This window comes from Xenopus tropicalis, chromosome 2 (assembly GCF_000004195.4).
Source record: "Xenopus tropicalis strain Nigerian chromosome 2, UCB_Xtro_10.0, whole genome shotgun sequence".
Taxonomy (NCBI): domain Eukaryota; kingdom Metazoa; phylum Chordata; class Amphibia; order Anura; family Pipidae; genus Xenopus; species Xenopus tropicalis.
Genome location: NC_030678.2, coordinates 133001685 through 133018500, shown reverse-complemented (window position 1 = coordinate 133018500; position 16816 = coordinate 133001685). Strand labels below are relative to the sequence as shown.

Genomic DNA, 16816 nt, shown 5'->3' with positions numbered 1-16816 from the left:
ATTATAATAAATAAAATAAATATTAAAGAAAGGCCGAACACCTAGGATTATACCTCAATTCATTCAATCGTAATGGAGAAAAGGACACCATGGGGTGCTCAAAGTAAAAATAATTGCAAGAAATAAGAAACCCACTTATTGGCACACCCAATTACTCCTGCTACCCTCTTACTGAAACTCAATGATGGCTACCCCTTTTTCTGCATTATTTAAAAATGTATTATAAACATATGAGACTGATTACAACACATCAGATGCGATGGGAATTGTAGTGTAAAAACTCCTTTCTCACTAAGACTTCCACATTGAAACACTTTCAGGGAAATTCGTGCCTCTGCTAACAATGCTTAGACAGGCATCTCCTAAGATCTAATAGCCTAGGACCCTGACACTGAGGCAGCAGTACTAACCACTATGCCACCATTAAGCCACCGTGTTGTCCTTATTTCTTCACAATGCAGATTTCCATACATTATTGCTATTGCTTTATACTGTTCTCTAACCTAACACTCTGTGGTAGGCTATTTGTTATAGCCTATAATTTAAATTTTATACTGAAAGCTCTTTCAAACAAGGCTAGTGTTTTTAGCACTATGCAAGACCAAGAACAAGACATCAACAGTATAGAGAGACTTTTAAGTAATATTCTTGGTGAATGGCAATTTAAATTGTTATAAATACAGTATGAACATACAAAGACAAGAAATCCTCTTCACTCACCCATTATCGAAGGCAAACAATACCCATGAACAATGTAGGTCTCTATAAAAATATATTGCATAAAACAGCCCATATGTAAAACCCTGCTTCATCTAAATAAACATGTTAATACATAATACATGTTAAGGTCCCCATGCACGGGCCGATTGTAGCTGCTGATATCGGTTTCTTGGACCGATTTGGCCAGATATCGATCGGCCAGGTTAGAAAATTCAGTCGGATCGGGGACCGCATCGGCTCGTTGATGCAGTCCCCGAACCGACTGCCCCATTGCCGCCTTTAGAATTCGATCGTTTGGCCCCAGGGCCAAAAGATCGAATTCGCTACAGGTTCCCCAATATTGCCCACCCGTAGGTCGGGATATCGGATGAAGATCTGCTCGCTTGGCGATGGTCCGTGTATGGGCAGCTTTATACTGTATCAGCCAATGAATGGACAAAGTTTTGTCTTTTGCTTCAACACTTCTTCCTGTTACAGTTAGAGCTACATTCTTTCTGGTGATCTCTGAGAGAACGCACAAACCATCACAAAATGGTAGCTTAAGGTAAAAGATGTGATCTCTGAGAAAACGCACAAACCATCACAAAATGGTAGCTTAAGGTAAAAGATGTGATCTCTGAGAAAACGCACAAACCATCACAAAATGGTAGCTTAAGGTAAAAGATGTGAAACGGCAATATTTACTGATATACATATTCCAATTTGGTAAGATTCTTTAATAGGCCACTTAATATAATATAAGCTATCTGTTGGTTAAGTATTCATTCTAGGGGTATAGTTTCCCTTTAAGAACACCGATACATTCTGTGCATTAAGTTTTTAAAAATGCCTGTCCCGTTAAACAAAGCAGGGATTGTTTGTATACATATTGCTATATATTTAAGCTGACCAACTGTGTCAAAGGCCTCCCTCACAACAACCTGATTATCATGCCATTGATTGAAACTCCTGACATCTTTAACATAATCTGGCCAAAACCCACCCCAAACTTACCCTTCCTCTTCCTTCTACAGCTTCCCCAATCCTCCTCACGACTTCCGTGACGTCATATACCGGCCCCTTTCATCATCACCCCACCCCTTCTACATCACAAACCACCCCTTTTGTTTCTGCTGCCCCCACTGGCCAATTTATTTTAAAAAGGTGGCAACCCTAAGCATTCCTACTATTCATCGTTTTGCAGATTCCTGCACTTTACTAAGCAATACAATATCATCCTTGTTAGCAGGTACCACAAAGTACTGTTCCATACAGTAAAAAATTTAACCAAGGATTTGTAGCAATTATAATTTCTAATTTCTTGCTTCCTATTATTTCCTTTATATTTACTGCCTGATAAATAAACCATTGCAATATCACAAAAAAGAACCTAATTGTACAGAATGCATTCAAATAAATATTTAGCATTATTATGTTTCTTATGTTTCAGTGCTTAGAATATTTATTCAAAGTAAAACATGATAGAAATTGCTGACATCTCTTCCAATTCAGTGAATTGTTCTTAATGTTGCTAATCATCAACGAATAAGGTTTAATGGTATAAATGATGCACTGAATGCAAACACTTTACAGTTATGTTATGTTTTTCCTCTCTTTTTTTTTGAAAGTGTTGTAAATTGCCAAGGGAAGTTTTTTTAATTGTTGGGTCAGATGTGCATTTTATCTGTATTTGTCTATTGGTGTTATAGAGTAATATCAATAAAGGTATCATGTTACCACAAACACAAGTATATTTTTTCTTTTTCTGTTTTAGGGCAGGTACATTTCTTAGGTAACATAAAAATATCAAGCAAAACTTGCCCGATCTCATTCTCCATGTTCCTGTATGAGGGGGCTGCCATATTTGTTGTGCAATAGAAGACTGAAATTAATAGCTTAATTAATTAATTAAGACTGAATTAATAGCCTGAAATTTTAGCTGACTGGTTGAAAAGGGACAGTCAGAATGGGTTTCTTCTGAGTTCCACCCACTTCCTAAGAACATACAGTCAGGTAAACTGCTGCCTGTTAAAAATTATCATAGTGCTGAGCAAAGATATGAAATAGTTCAGGACCACAAAAAAAGTCACAGTTAGGCTGTACACTGTACAAATAAACATGTCAGCTCACACATGCAACAAGTCTTACTTCTGCAGCTTGTGATGTGAATGGATATAATAGCATCCCAGTGCCTAATAAACCAGAAAGACCCAGACCCAGGGGGAGTTAACCTTCCATAAATTCTGATTTATGCACTATCATTTGGGAGCTGCATAGCTAATCAGTTCCCTTTTGTAGCTTCTGTTAATTCTTACTTATTCTAAGTCAACACTAATAATTAAATGAGAGTGAACTCACACAATGTTTATTAGAATTAAATATGTGGGGGCCTTTATTGACAATTACCCAGGGCTTCAGGCAGGCTGGATCCATCACTAGGGAATTAGCAGCTACAGTTATATGCTGCATATAAAAATAAATATATTTCTTACTTGCAATGACAGCCTCTTTTGGCTTCTACATCACATTTACAAGAAGAATAGACCATTTGTACTTTCTGAGAGCTAGGTCATACTTATTCCTCTAATTTAGCTCATGTGCAAAAAGGCATACAATTCAGGGTTTTTACAAGAACCTGCAAGACAGCAGTAAAATCCAGATCATTACCCCCTGAACATAGTGCTGTCATCGTTCTGCCTTGTGTCCTTCTCAGAAGCTGATTAATTAAAAGTAATTGCACAAGCAGAAATAGAAGCTTCTTTATCACTTTAATGAGCCGCTGATTCTTGGATATAGCTCAAAAGAATCTTCTCCTCCCCATCATGCAGATAATCTGGGTGATTCTATCGTGTGATGCTTATTTGTCCTGGTGCCTTCTCAAGGGCAGCTGCCTAGAGTCTTATGAATTAATCATGTTAAAGCAACATTATATGACAAACTGCAGTCAGAAGGCATGATAGCCCGACATGGCAGCCAGAAAGGACAAATAATTCAGAATAGTAAATATGGTTAGCATGGAAAGATTTTTAAATGTAGGCTGAGAGTTCTACTATAGCTACATAATCCTTCTAAATAGATTTTTATTAAAACAATCTTGCAATGAGAAAGGTACGGGTATCGGACCCCTTATCCGGAAACCCATTATCCAGAAAGTTCTGAATTATGGGAAGGCCATCTCCCATAGACTCCATTTTAATCAAATAATTCACATTTTTACAAATGATTTTCTTTTTCTCTGTAATAATAAAATAGTACCTTGTACTTGATCCCAACTAAGATATATATATATATATATATATATATATAAAATGTTTTTATCAGACTTTAGGTAGGAGATCCAAATTACGGAAAGACCCCTTATCCAGTAAACCCCAGGTCCTGAGCATTCTGGATAATGGGTCCCATACCTGTACTGAAAATTTCCAATCCAATTCAACCCCAAAATAACAATCTCAAAAATGAAAATCAATTGCAAATTGTCTCAGAATATCATTGTATATGTCCGGCAGCGCGCCGAGAACGCACCAGGCCCCCGCCCTGCAAAAGAAATCTTTGGAGGGGCCCGGCGCGCACAAGTACCTAGCCACCCCACCCCCTCTCTCCCCAGTCTAACATGCATGTTGAAGTAATGTGTGCACTCGGTAAATTTTAAGCAGTGGGGGCTTAATAGGAATTTTATGCTGACAATACAATATTTAGTTCTAGGTTGCGATGCAGGGTTTTTGTTGCTCAGTAAAACAAATGCAATCCCATGATTTAGAGATATAATATTCATAAAAACAAAGCAAGTCCCTACATTTTATGAATATGTATGAGGCACATTTGTCATTAAAGTTTTTACATGTAGTTACCTCACAAGAGCAATCATGGCTGCTCCTGGCTATACGAGAAAGCTCAAAGAAGGGAAGCATGGCTCCCCGAACACATTAACATCTGGCAATATCTTCACTGAAGTATTATAGAAACTTAAATGAATGCAAAGCAAATTATAAAGAGGCTAAATGTTTCCCTTTATTGAATAAGGAGAGAAGAAAAAGGGAGAGCTGCTTTATTGTTTACAATTGTATCCAACAGTGGGTTCTAATAATATATAAGTAGCTGCAGTGGCACATTGTGATTGAGCAGCTAAATTACTAGATAATAAATTTATTTCAATCAACCTGCCAGTGCACCAGTAATGTGAGTGATAGAGGAGAAATTCCCACCCTTTGCCATTTTGCCACCCTTCCAAGAAAGCTGGATATTTCCTAGCTGGTAATTTCCCAGTGGACCATTGACTTTAGTGTCACACATACCTTTGTTCCAGCCTAGGCACCTACACCCCTAACTGATTGGAAAAGCTGCTCAGCTTTATTCTCTAACACTGAAACGAGCCTGGCGACACCTCCAGCATTTTGCATCAAAATGGCGTGTGCATATGAGGCGCAAGTGTGTTGCTTCTGTTGACCCTTAAGGTGTTGCTAGCTCCAGGGTTCCCCTAAATCAACAACCACGGTTGAACAGGTGCTCAGCACAATTACGCAAAGGTTCAAGGGGTACCTGTAGATGCAATTACCTTTAATGAATGTGATTTTATTGTGCAGCATCTGCAGCCATTTTGCACAAAAGCAAACTGCACTTAGCACTTGTAAATAACCCCTAGTCTCACTACTACCATGGTTATCAACTCAGTGATGTAAATGTGTGGGCCTGTGGGCCTGTGGGCCTGTGGGCCTGTGGGCCTGTGGGCCTGTGGGCCTGTGGGCCTGTGGGCCTGTGGGCCTGTGGGCCTGCCCCCCCCCCCCCCCCCCCCCATCTTGTGGGTTCCCTTTGTGTTTGTGCTGGGTGCTATTAGCTGGTAGCATATCACCCTTTGGCTGTTGACTGCAACTTCCTGGACCCCCCCTCAAGAGTGCAGAAGCAGGGGCATGCTGGTATTTTTTTCTGCAAAATCTGGCCAAAGGCTACCTATTTAATCTCGAGAAGGCTGCTCAGGAAGATTGCCCCCATTAACCAATACTAATCATACAATATATATCATTTGAAAACATATTAAACAGTATTAGTGCACCCATGTGGAACAGGTTTCTCTCAGTTAGCATTTGGGGAGGATGGGCCTAGAGAGAGAGGGGCTATATAAGAAGAGAAGTGTGCCACTTGCTTTTTGGCTGATGTGAGAAGAAAAGTAAATGACACCAAGGAGCCTGAGGCTTGCCACCTCAGTGAAGTACCATGGGGAGTCAATAGTAAGCAGATAGTGATAGGTTAGATTTGTGGAGCTTAGTGTAGGTGATAAGAGGAGTAAGGAAAGGTTCAGTGTTTTGGCAGTACCCAAGAAAGCGGGAACTTAAAGTTAAAGGGAAGTTAAATGGTGTCTAGTACCTTAACACAAGGCTGACCCCTGTGGTTGGAGTCTGTGTAGGACAGAGCTTCTCGCTGAAGAGAGAGGCAGAGAAGTAGGCAACAGGTGTGGCCGGCTGACAGGAAACCATGGGACTTGTACGATTATTAGTATTATTGGAGAAGCTATACTTGTGACTATGAAAGTAGTTCCCATGTTCATCTGCAAGACCTTGTGGATCTACATTTTGTTGCCGTTTACGTTTGCAACTATAATTGCCTTCTGTATGTGACAGTGGTGCTTACCCTATCTGGGTATCAGTGATTTGACTATAAGCGATATTTGAGGCACATCGTTACAGCCAGCTTTGGCAAATTAGACTTATGAATGCATGGAGCCAGGGGCGCTGCTGCCATGAGGCAAGTCCAGAAACTCACCCCAGATGGCAGTTCCCTGCAGGTTACAAGTGGTGACAATCAGAATTTTCCCTTTTCTAGTGTAAGAGAACCCAATTGCTCCTATCAGGCCCAGGGAGTGATGGGGTGGCATTAGAAGAGCTGCCTCAGGGTGGGCTGGGGCGCAGAATCATCACTGCATCAACCCCAAAAATGTTAGGTACAATTGCAATCAGTACTTCATCTGTAAAAAATCAAACTACAAACAATGCAGACATGAAACAACAAACCAGATTAGATGTTCCTCCTTAATAAAGTTAAAGGGGTGGTTCACCTTCAGGTAAACTTTTAGTATGTTTTAGAATGCCCAGGTCTTCGTGAATTGCCTTCTTCTTCTGACTCTTTCCAGCTTTCAAATGAGGGTCACTAAACCCAGCTGCTAAAAAATAAATGCTGCTTTGCGAGGCTACAATTTTATAGTTACTTTTTATTACTTATCGTTCTATTTAGGGCCTCCTTCATTCATATTCCTTTCTCTCTTGCAAGCTTCTGATTAGTAATTTAAATTGGACCCTACCAACCAGATAGCTACTGAGATTTCAAACTGGAGAGCTGCTGAACAAAAAGCTAAATAACACAGACTGCAAATAATAAAAAAACTAAAAAACACTAGCCATTTACCCTTAAGGCATTGTAGCTAATGTACACTAACCCAGCATAAATCAGTTTTGATGGCAGACAAATTGTACTGGCTGCATTTAAAAGTGTTTTGGTAAAATTTATGATTTGCCAAAGGAGAAATTATCCAGAAAATCTTTGGCGCCAATAATAAAGAATGTAGCAATATTATTTAGGAATGCTTGGGATAAACAGTCTATTAAGAGAGAAAATAAAATACCTGAAATAATTTGGGAATAGAACCAGTGTTGCTGGATGAACGGATGTCTTTCTCAGCCCTCCAATTACATGTATTTACACTTCTCAGCGCGCTTCATTCAAGGTCAGAGGCAAAACCTGAATAGTGTTTGACAGTTCTATTGACAGCTTCATGTGCATGAAGGGCAGAATGAATAGTTACTGCTGGAAGTACTAATATAGCATTTTTATGCCCAAGAATACTGAATTTCCTCATTGTTACTTTTTTATTGGAGAAACATATAAATCCTATAAAGATGTTATTGTACAGTATATGAGTTTTTCAGGCGATACAGGTCCTTTATACAGTAGATACAATAAAAAATAATAACAGTTTTACAGCTATGTATGAAGGACAGAAAATCCCATTTACAATCCTTACCATCTGAAGAAACATTTTTATCGCCCATGTTTCAAGAATGTGTCTGCTTCCAAGGACATAGTTAAAGAGACAGTATAATTGCATACATTTTTTAATATAATAAAGTGTTTTCATGTATCTTGGAATAGTTTCCTGTAATAGATTTGCCTAATATACAGTATTTTAAACATACAGTACATTTGCTCACCTGCTTCAAGGAAACATCTGGAGTTCTTAGACATGAGATGGGGAAAGGCGTGTAAGCACTTTTTGGCTGTAAAACAGACAAAGACCAGCTAGATAGGGTTATGTGTACCGCATGCTCTATAGCCTAACACATAGGATGGGCCTTCGCTATTGGAAGGATCAAGGGGATAGGCGTGCAACTACAACTCAATTATGCTGTGTACAAAAAGATGAAAATAAAGGACGCCAGAAGGTTCTTGCAGCAAACTCAAACAGAACTGATTTGTCAAAGAAAATTGTTCACAGGGTTATGTAGTAATATTCACAATGCAGATGTAGAGCTATGGATTGACAGGTTAATAGTAGAGCAAACAATGTAAAGATGCACCATGGTGGAGAGTAGTTGGTAAGCAATTCTGTATCCTTAGGGTTTCCACCTTAATGGACCAGATCCCTTATAGTAGACGTGGATCAGGGAGAAGACTATTCTTGATACCCATGTGAATACTGCGGTCCCTTCACTAAGGCAGCAGAGCCTGTAAAAAAAAAAAAAATACTCCCAGCTATCTCTTCTAGTTGGAGTCAGAAAACTGCTCTCTCACGTACCTAGAACGTTTTATTACACAAAATATGCTGCACTTACCAAATCCTTATTCACGGGCTCTTCAACTTCTCTAGAGATGATTGCTTTCTCTAGGGCCTTGTGGATCCCAGGCTTCCTGGAGAACATCCACACAGAAGTGCTGAAGGCCAAGAAGGAAGATCTACTCCTAAACAAACACTATATTAAAGTGTAGTAGGAAGTGTTCATGGATGTCTGCCCAGTAACTAATGGAAGTAAGGAAGGTAGGGTTTAAAGCTATAAACCCTGCCCCTAGGTACTGTATGCTGACATTTCCACACGCTCAAACTAAATGGGGCCACTGTATTACAAACCTGCTATGTTTTGCAGGAATCAGTATAGTAGAACAATACTTTTTTAAAAGCTTCTTGTCCTGTTATACAGAATATATTCATATAGAATGAAATGTATATATTACATCTTTCAAATACTGTGGATATTTAAAACCAATACAAAATACATTATGGCTCATCTAATATAATTCAATGTAGAACTAGTGAAAAACATTGTGTAGATAATATTTAAAAAAAGGAGTAAGTGCACAATGAACAAACAGAAATTAGCTCCAGGGTACAAGGGGGAATTTTTTTCCTTTTAGATGAGGGCCCAGCCTGCCATGCCCCGGCCCCTCTTTTCTAACCAATCCCTGAAATGATAGGACAGTGGTCCCCAACCAAGGACCGGTGTGAACTTCGAAATTTTTTCTGCGGACGGGGGGGGGGGGGGGGGGGGGGGGTTGTGCGGCGCAATGAATTCGCTTTCATCAGTGTCTTTATATGCCTGGTGCATCCATCTGCGCCTTTATACCTACTTTGGCGCTTTCCTCTGAGCCTCTATGTGCAGCGTGCCGCTTTTATATGTGCCTTTCTTCTGGTGGCGCTTAGGGGTATCTTGCTGTGTAAAAAGTGGAGTGAAGCATTACCGGTGATGTTGCCCAGGGCAACCAATCAGCAATTAGATTTCAACAGTTAGCAAATCAAAGCAAAGCATCTGATTGGCTGCTATAAATAACATCACCGGTGATGTTTTACTCCACTTTTTACACAGCATGATAAATATACCCCTTCGTGTACGCCTCACATTCCCCACGGTGGGGAACAGAGGAGGCCCACTAGAAAGCGGTCTGCGGCCCGGTACTGGTCCACGGCCCGGCGATCGGGGACCCCTGCGATAGGACAAGCGAGACTGCAGAGCACCACATGGGTCATCAGCATGAAGCTCAGGAGCCAAACATCATTTGTGGAAGTAGCAGCATATCCAGCTCATTACAGTATTGACACAATCCATTATACTTGTGCGAGAAATCTGCAACAAAATCTCAAACTAATGCATTTACATACTGCATAGGCAGTGTCGAAAATATTTACATTTAATTAATGGATGCTGTATAAATGAGACACTTTATTAGGAATATAAGCACAGACAGTAAAGATGCAGGTGAAAAATATTCACTTGTTTTTTTATACAGTATTGCATTAAAATGTCACCAGTATTTATTTATATAAAACATGTAATATAAAGGGGTGGGATAGTATTGCACACTGCATGTGTAAATTTGATGAAGTAATTTCAAAATATAAACCTCTTAACCATGTTTTACTGTTGAATACTGAAAGAAAGATAGCTTTTTTAGAAAATAAGGATATCAATTCATGTTCTTTTCATTTGGTCCTTATTTTAGTTTTTGAACGATTTAGCTTTTTGTTCAGCAGCTCTCCAGTTTGGACATCATTTTTTTGCAGAGATGAATAGACGAGGGCTTAATACAATGATAAACAATAAAAAGTAGCAATGACAGTAATATTGTAGTCAATATGGTCAGTAAATACTACCTGCTAATTGGTTGTTATGGGTTACTAGACAAGTATTTATAACATTAGCTTTTATGTTTAGGGGCAGATTTACTAAAATGAATCTTTTTTTTCTGGCCTTGAAAGTCCTATAAACTCGACAAGGTATTTATTTGAATTTAATTCCATCATTGTAGTATTTATGAAATGTCACAATATTGTTGGTGAGGTAAAACCAAAATATTGAGTTTATTGCCTGAAAAATCTCTTTTTTCAAGGCAAAAAAAATCTAAAAATTTGTGAAATTTACCATTTATTTCCACGAATCCTCTTAATTTTTCCAAAACAGGAATTGCTCCAGCAGCCATTTTTGAAACATAGTCACTCATTCTTGGAAAACAATAATGTGTTAGAGTTTCACTTGAGACTGGGTGACATACAAGGTTGGCATTAACTTCCCCTTGAAATTGAGTAAAATAGAAAACAATGGGATTAATTTCCCCTTGAAACTGGGTGCAATACAAAACAATGATGGCATTAACTTCCCCTTGAAAGTGTGTAGCAAAAGGAAAGGCTGACAATGAATATATGCTTTTTCAACCATTTTCGAGTTAAACTTGAACATTTTTAGTATTTAAATCCTTCCATAGGACTCAATGGTACCCGACAGATTAAACCTGACGATTTTGTTTTTTTCAGAGGAAAAAGTAACCCAAGCGTTAATAAATCTAGAATTACACGAGTTATTTTTGAAAAATAAAATTGTGGGGGGTAAATTTCAAAAAAATTTGAATTTTTCAAGAAAATATCAGAAAAATTGAGTGAAACCCCATTTGTGAATTATATAGAAGTTTAAAAAATCGACTTTTTCCTAAAATTGCTTAGTAATTCATGAATGTACGAGTTTGAATCCCGAAATGGGAAAAATTCGGATTAGATATGATAATTTCTGATGATTGCAAATATCACGCAAATGCTTACGGAAAAATCGGAATAGTCACGATAATATTGTATTGGCGATCCAAAAGATACTTTAATAAATGTCCCCTTAGTGTCTGCGGCACAAAGACATTTCTTTCCTTCTATGGGCTAAAAAGGGATGGGAGGTAATTAAATAACACTGGGCAAAATGCGCTCTAGTTTAGTAACCTATGGCAACCAATCAGCCATTGGCTTTCATCACACTACTGCAGGTAGCATAATAGATGCAAAAATATGAGTGGCTGCTATGGGTTATTCCACTTAACCTCTGACCATTACGTTCCTCAAGCATTCCAGACAGAACCAAACCAAGACTTTTGTTGCAAATGATTGTTTCTCTAAAACATCTGTGTACCAAGATTTCCAAGTTTAGTTAAGAAAACAAATTAATAATGGCCTTCCTGTGTTATTAATCCTATTAATAACATTGGCATCCAGTATGTTTTTATAGGCCAGGCAGCAGCCATACCCTCCATACCAGCCAAGAAAACACTTCTATTAATTACTAAAGGCGCTCAAGTAATTATAAAATATTTGTACAGTCCTGGAGAAAATGCTGACAGATAATCTTCCCTGCGTACATTAGGAACCAGCAGACTATTTCAATCATGTTTACAACATGGACCACAGTTCACTGTTTTTGTTCTACCAGGATCTACATAGCTTTCTGCTGGCTGCTAAATAAAAGGAACTTGAACTACTGCCACATTCGCTTAGGATTCCTTACAACTGGAAAGCGGCCAAATGCACAATCAGATCTGAGTGGATTATCACAGATCTAGCATTTAATCCCCGAGATATTTGGGAATGCAAGCTTGTCCAGCACAGGAGTGCCACATGTCCAGCTGCCCACATTCATTACAATGTGTGTGTTGCATCTATGCTTTATAAATATTTTGATGAGTCTTGCTAAAAACATAGGCTGGTTACACAATATAGTCCATGCAATAGCCTGCTCTGTTATTTCATAGCAGTGGGAGTTCAGTAACCTCTGGAGTGTTGTAGGTTTTATTTTTAATATCTCCTCAGACTTGCTTGCCTGGGGCCCATATTCCTTAATTTGTTCTTTTGTCGCCCCTATTGAGGTGGTAGTCCCTTATAGTAGTGGTTCCCAAGCTGTGGAACTGCCCTCACAGTGCCAGGAACTGGAAATATGGGGATAAAGCGTATTTGCTCTTCTAGACAGACACACTTGAAAGCCCAGCTTGGAGGTAATTTAGGGTGAATGCTTACTTGCTGTGTTAGATATCCTTGGAGCAATGGCTAAATGACTATAACAGCAATGTCTTCCTTATGAAGAGGGGGGGCCTGACCAAACACTAGACCTCCAAAGGGGGCTTAAAACGTAAAGTACAACATGTCCTACATGCTCAACTAGCCCAGTAAAAGGTATAATTTAAAATAGTGAAAACACCAACAACATTTAACAATCTATAATGGAACAGGATACTGGTAGCATAGGACTTTATCAGGGAATTAAAGCATAACATGCAGTAGCTCTGGTGCTCTGTACAACTACTCCATAGCCATAAATAACTTTGTTGCATAGACTTGTAGAATTGTCCTCTAGTTACATGCTTGCTGCTGTAAAACAGATATTCACCTGTCTGGAAATGATGAAGCTCAGTAGATATACAAACTAGGCACAAAGCAGCAGAGGCTTCCGTAATAAACCCCTCAGTGATTACTTGTGGCACATTATACAGAAGCAGCTAAAACAAACACAACATGACTAAAACGGATGCTACACAAATAATTAACTGAAAGTATGCAGAGCTTAATATGAAATATGATCACATTGGTAATCTTTATCGAAATACTCTGTTTTCTCAATGATATTCGTAGAAGAAGAATTAAAGGTGTAATTATACAGCTGTATAATGCCTGAAAATAAAGAGCATGGAAATAAGGGATGCAATAATTCCTCCTAGCCATGTTCTAGGACGACCACAAACACATTCCGCTCCAATGTCCAGATAAATGACAACTTTACATTTAAATTCTATCTTAATGTAATACATGTACTTAATGGAAGCAACTTACTGAACAGGGACAACATACAGTACAGATCAGTTATAACTGGCTCTCAGCTGTACTTAAGTTGCTTCTGCCCAAATTCCAGCTCAACCCTAAGAGGCATATTTATTATGCTGTGTAAAAAATGGCGAGTAGATTCGCCACACATTGTCAGGCTTCGCCGCGTAAAAAGGGTATAATAGTTTTATGCATTTTTGCATCCGCCGGAACTTACGTAAAATAAAAGGTGTCAAGTCTGGCGTTCAGGCGTCGATCTTCTCCATTTATGTTACACCGCTTTTTACACAGTTTTTTCAGCGAATTCGTTTTACACAGCAAAATAAATAATGCCCCTAAGTGTTTGATTCACCTGCCCACCCTAGGGACTACCCAAAGAATTTCATTCAAACTATGGAGTGTAACAGAATTATATGTTTATCCATTAACTTCAGTGCCACCAGCGTAAGGTGTCAGCTCATGGGATCTGTCCGGCAGACAATTTGTCACACAATTGTGCCATAAGTCAAAAATAGTGTCAATAGTAGACACCAACCATTGATAGGTGACACAGACAAGATGCATTTAAATCGACTGGTTTTAACCCAGATTGCAGATTTTACAGAACAAATCATAACATTTAAAGCCTGCCTTGCTCTAAATTAGCATTTCTATGTAAGATGGACCCTTGCTCTAAATTAGTATTTCTATGTAACCCATTATCCCATTACCCACAGAATTTTCAACTTAATACTCACAGTTTGTCACATACTAGAGTATTTGTCAGAGCATGCATCCCCAGTACAGGGTAGGAGCCCCTCGGCTCATTACAAGGTAGCAGCCCTCTGCTCAGCTGCAAAATAATTCTCAGGCAAGGAGAGAACAGCCACCCAGTCCCTTGCTATCTGCCAAAAACCTTTTTTTTTTTTTTTTTAAAAAGTAACAATAAACACAATTTTAACCAAATAAACCAATGTATGCAGGTTAGATGTATGTCTCACCTGTGTCTGGCAGCTCAGCACGGCCCCATCAGTACAACCTGCAGAGAAAATAATGGGCTCCTGTGTTCCCCTGTGGTGAATTGTATTAAAAAGCCACTGTGTGGGAACACATTCTGCAACTCCTATGTGTGGGGCCCTTAAATGTTCATCCTCAGACACAGCATAAAGTTTTCCCACTGGGCACACCATTTGCATACACAGCATTACAATCAGTGGGTTTAGGGTTTACACCTGGCTCATGCAATTTACACAGTAGTCTCTCAAGTATGTCAGTGCAGTTATATGATCCATTATCCAGAAAGGTTTGCATTAAAGGTAGGGTATCTCCCATAGACTGCATTTTAATTAAATAATTCACACTTTAAAAAATGTTCTTTTTTCTGTAATTTTTGTGCTTGATCCCAACTTAAGATATACCCATTTCAGTCTCATTTTTAGTCATGGTGGCATTCACAAAAGTGGATTAATATAAAACTGGAGTAAGAATGTCCTTTGGGAATTAAATGTTTTATAAAAGAACATCAGATTATCTTCTTTGGACACTATATCCACGGATGAGGCACAACATGCAGCATTTCCTTACCAGACCCCACAGGCACAGTTCACACAGAGGAGCACGGGGTTTGCTAACATTTTTTGTGTTACCATACAATTAAACTCACAAAAAAAACTACATGGGAGCACAGGAAAAAAAACGTTTATCATCACCTTTTATATAGTGACCATCATTCATGGATAGTAGGGACCATAAATTGTAATCTTGTGATCTCCACTAGGACTGATGATAAACAATCTCTGTATTGTGCTGTGGGACATGCTGCCACTATATAAATTCAGGATAATAACTGTAGAAAATTCCGTACAAAGTTACATTATCCTTTCTCACATCCACCTCCCTAGGGGCACAACAGATTTCACTCGTTCATCATCACCTCCCCCAGGAGGGAACCCCTTCTTAGTCTTATAATAAAACCTTCATTCCTCAGTCTCTTGTTACACTGTGTCTAACCCCCTTTTTGTTTATCTGACTGATTGCCCATGGAATTGGCAGTAGTGTGCCCCTGCATAGTAACACATAGTAACAGATCAACAAAGCCAGAAAAAGCAGTAATTTATAAAAGTGAGTCCATTTCATGCAGCCAAATGTTATAGAATTTTTGCAAACATAAAACCTATCCAGCACAACAGATATTCATAAAAATATCATAAGGTATAAAAATCAGATTTGATATTAGGGCAAAGAGCACATAAAGCACTGGCATACTGCTGCTCCCCTGTAGTCATTAACTTACCTGGTGTTCTTTGAAAAGGTTTGTATCTGTCATGTAACTGTTAGAGAACAAGAAACCCAGCTGCACAAATATGTTATGGTTAATTAAGCTTATATTATTTTTGGTGATCGTTCAGTTGTGATTGGGAATGGGATTAGCTCATTTATTTTAATTTCTTGCATATCATCTAACCTGAGAGGTTTCATTTGCCTGTTGTCTTTTTCTCTTCCAGCATCTGTCTGTCATTGTGCTTATGTTCTCACACCACAATGTAGCATGGCATAGAGGCCAAGCAAGATGACTGGGTGGTTTATCAGGGCAGCTAATGGGACTCTCTGCCATGTAATGCATTAATTTGCCTCCTAATTATTGCATTTCACTGCTATTCAGACAATTTGACATCTAATGAGCCAATATTATTAGGCTTTAGATTTGAATACATTTTCTAACTAGTACTGTAAGGTTTTATGTTGCTTGTACCCTATTTTCTCAGAAAGGAAATTATTACTATATGGCTGTTAATTCAGTACTGAGTTTGATGCACTCTTTGCAGCTAGCTTCCTTCAGCTTGTTCTTAGGGGATTCTGATTAAGTCAAGAAATCTGCTCCTTATTTTAATTTCTCTTGTCTTCTTAATTTAAATTAACCCAATTGAGGGATGAATGAAATGGTTAGATTTTGTTTTGGCACCATTTTCACAGGGGTTATGGGTATTTAAGATTTGCACATATTACCATATTTTATCCTTGATAAAGGTCCTAATGTGGACCAAAACATTGGATACAAGTTATATGTGAAATAAAGACATTTTGTTGTTTTTAGCCGAATACAAGAGAGTGCTGGTCCTTACTAAACATATGCATTTTTTGACCATGTGCCTAATACCCCTGTATTGTTTCCCCCACCAGAGGCACAGGCTAATAGAGCCCACACTCCAGATAGGGGGAAACAGTCGTTTAAAAAGAAAAAAAAAAAACTGCCCCTGCCAGCACTGGGCTACCTGCACCAGGAGGGACAGGTGCCCTTTAACAGAACATTTGGAGATGTGTGCGGGCACATATTCTTTCATATATACGTACAGAGACATTTTGGAAAGGTTGTAACATTTCCATTTCAGGATCCCTTGCGTTCTCGCTCTTCCTTATCTAGGATGGCAGAAAGAGAAAGTGAACAAGTAGGTGTCAGTAAACATAGGTTTAAGTTACAGCTGCACAGCTTATGGCTATATACACACATACATTTATTTTAATATTTGTGCAGTG

At 38.8% G+C, this 16816-nt stretch overlaps 1 long non-coding RNA gene across 2 annotated transcripts in view; it reads right to left on the bottom strand.

Moving 5' to 3' along the window:
- LOC116408704 overlaps positions 1–7968 on the bottom strand; it is a 34425-nt gene extending 26457 nt beyond the window's left edge. For both annotated transcript variants that reach the window (XR_004221168.1, XR_004221167.1), the window contains exon 1: positions 7899–7968. This is a non-coding gene — a long non-coding RNA (uncharacterized LOC116408704). The remainder of the gene's footprint in view (positions 1–7898) is intronic.
- Between the last annotated feature and the right edge of the window lie 8848 nt (positions 7969–16816).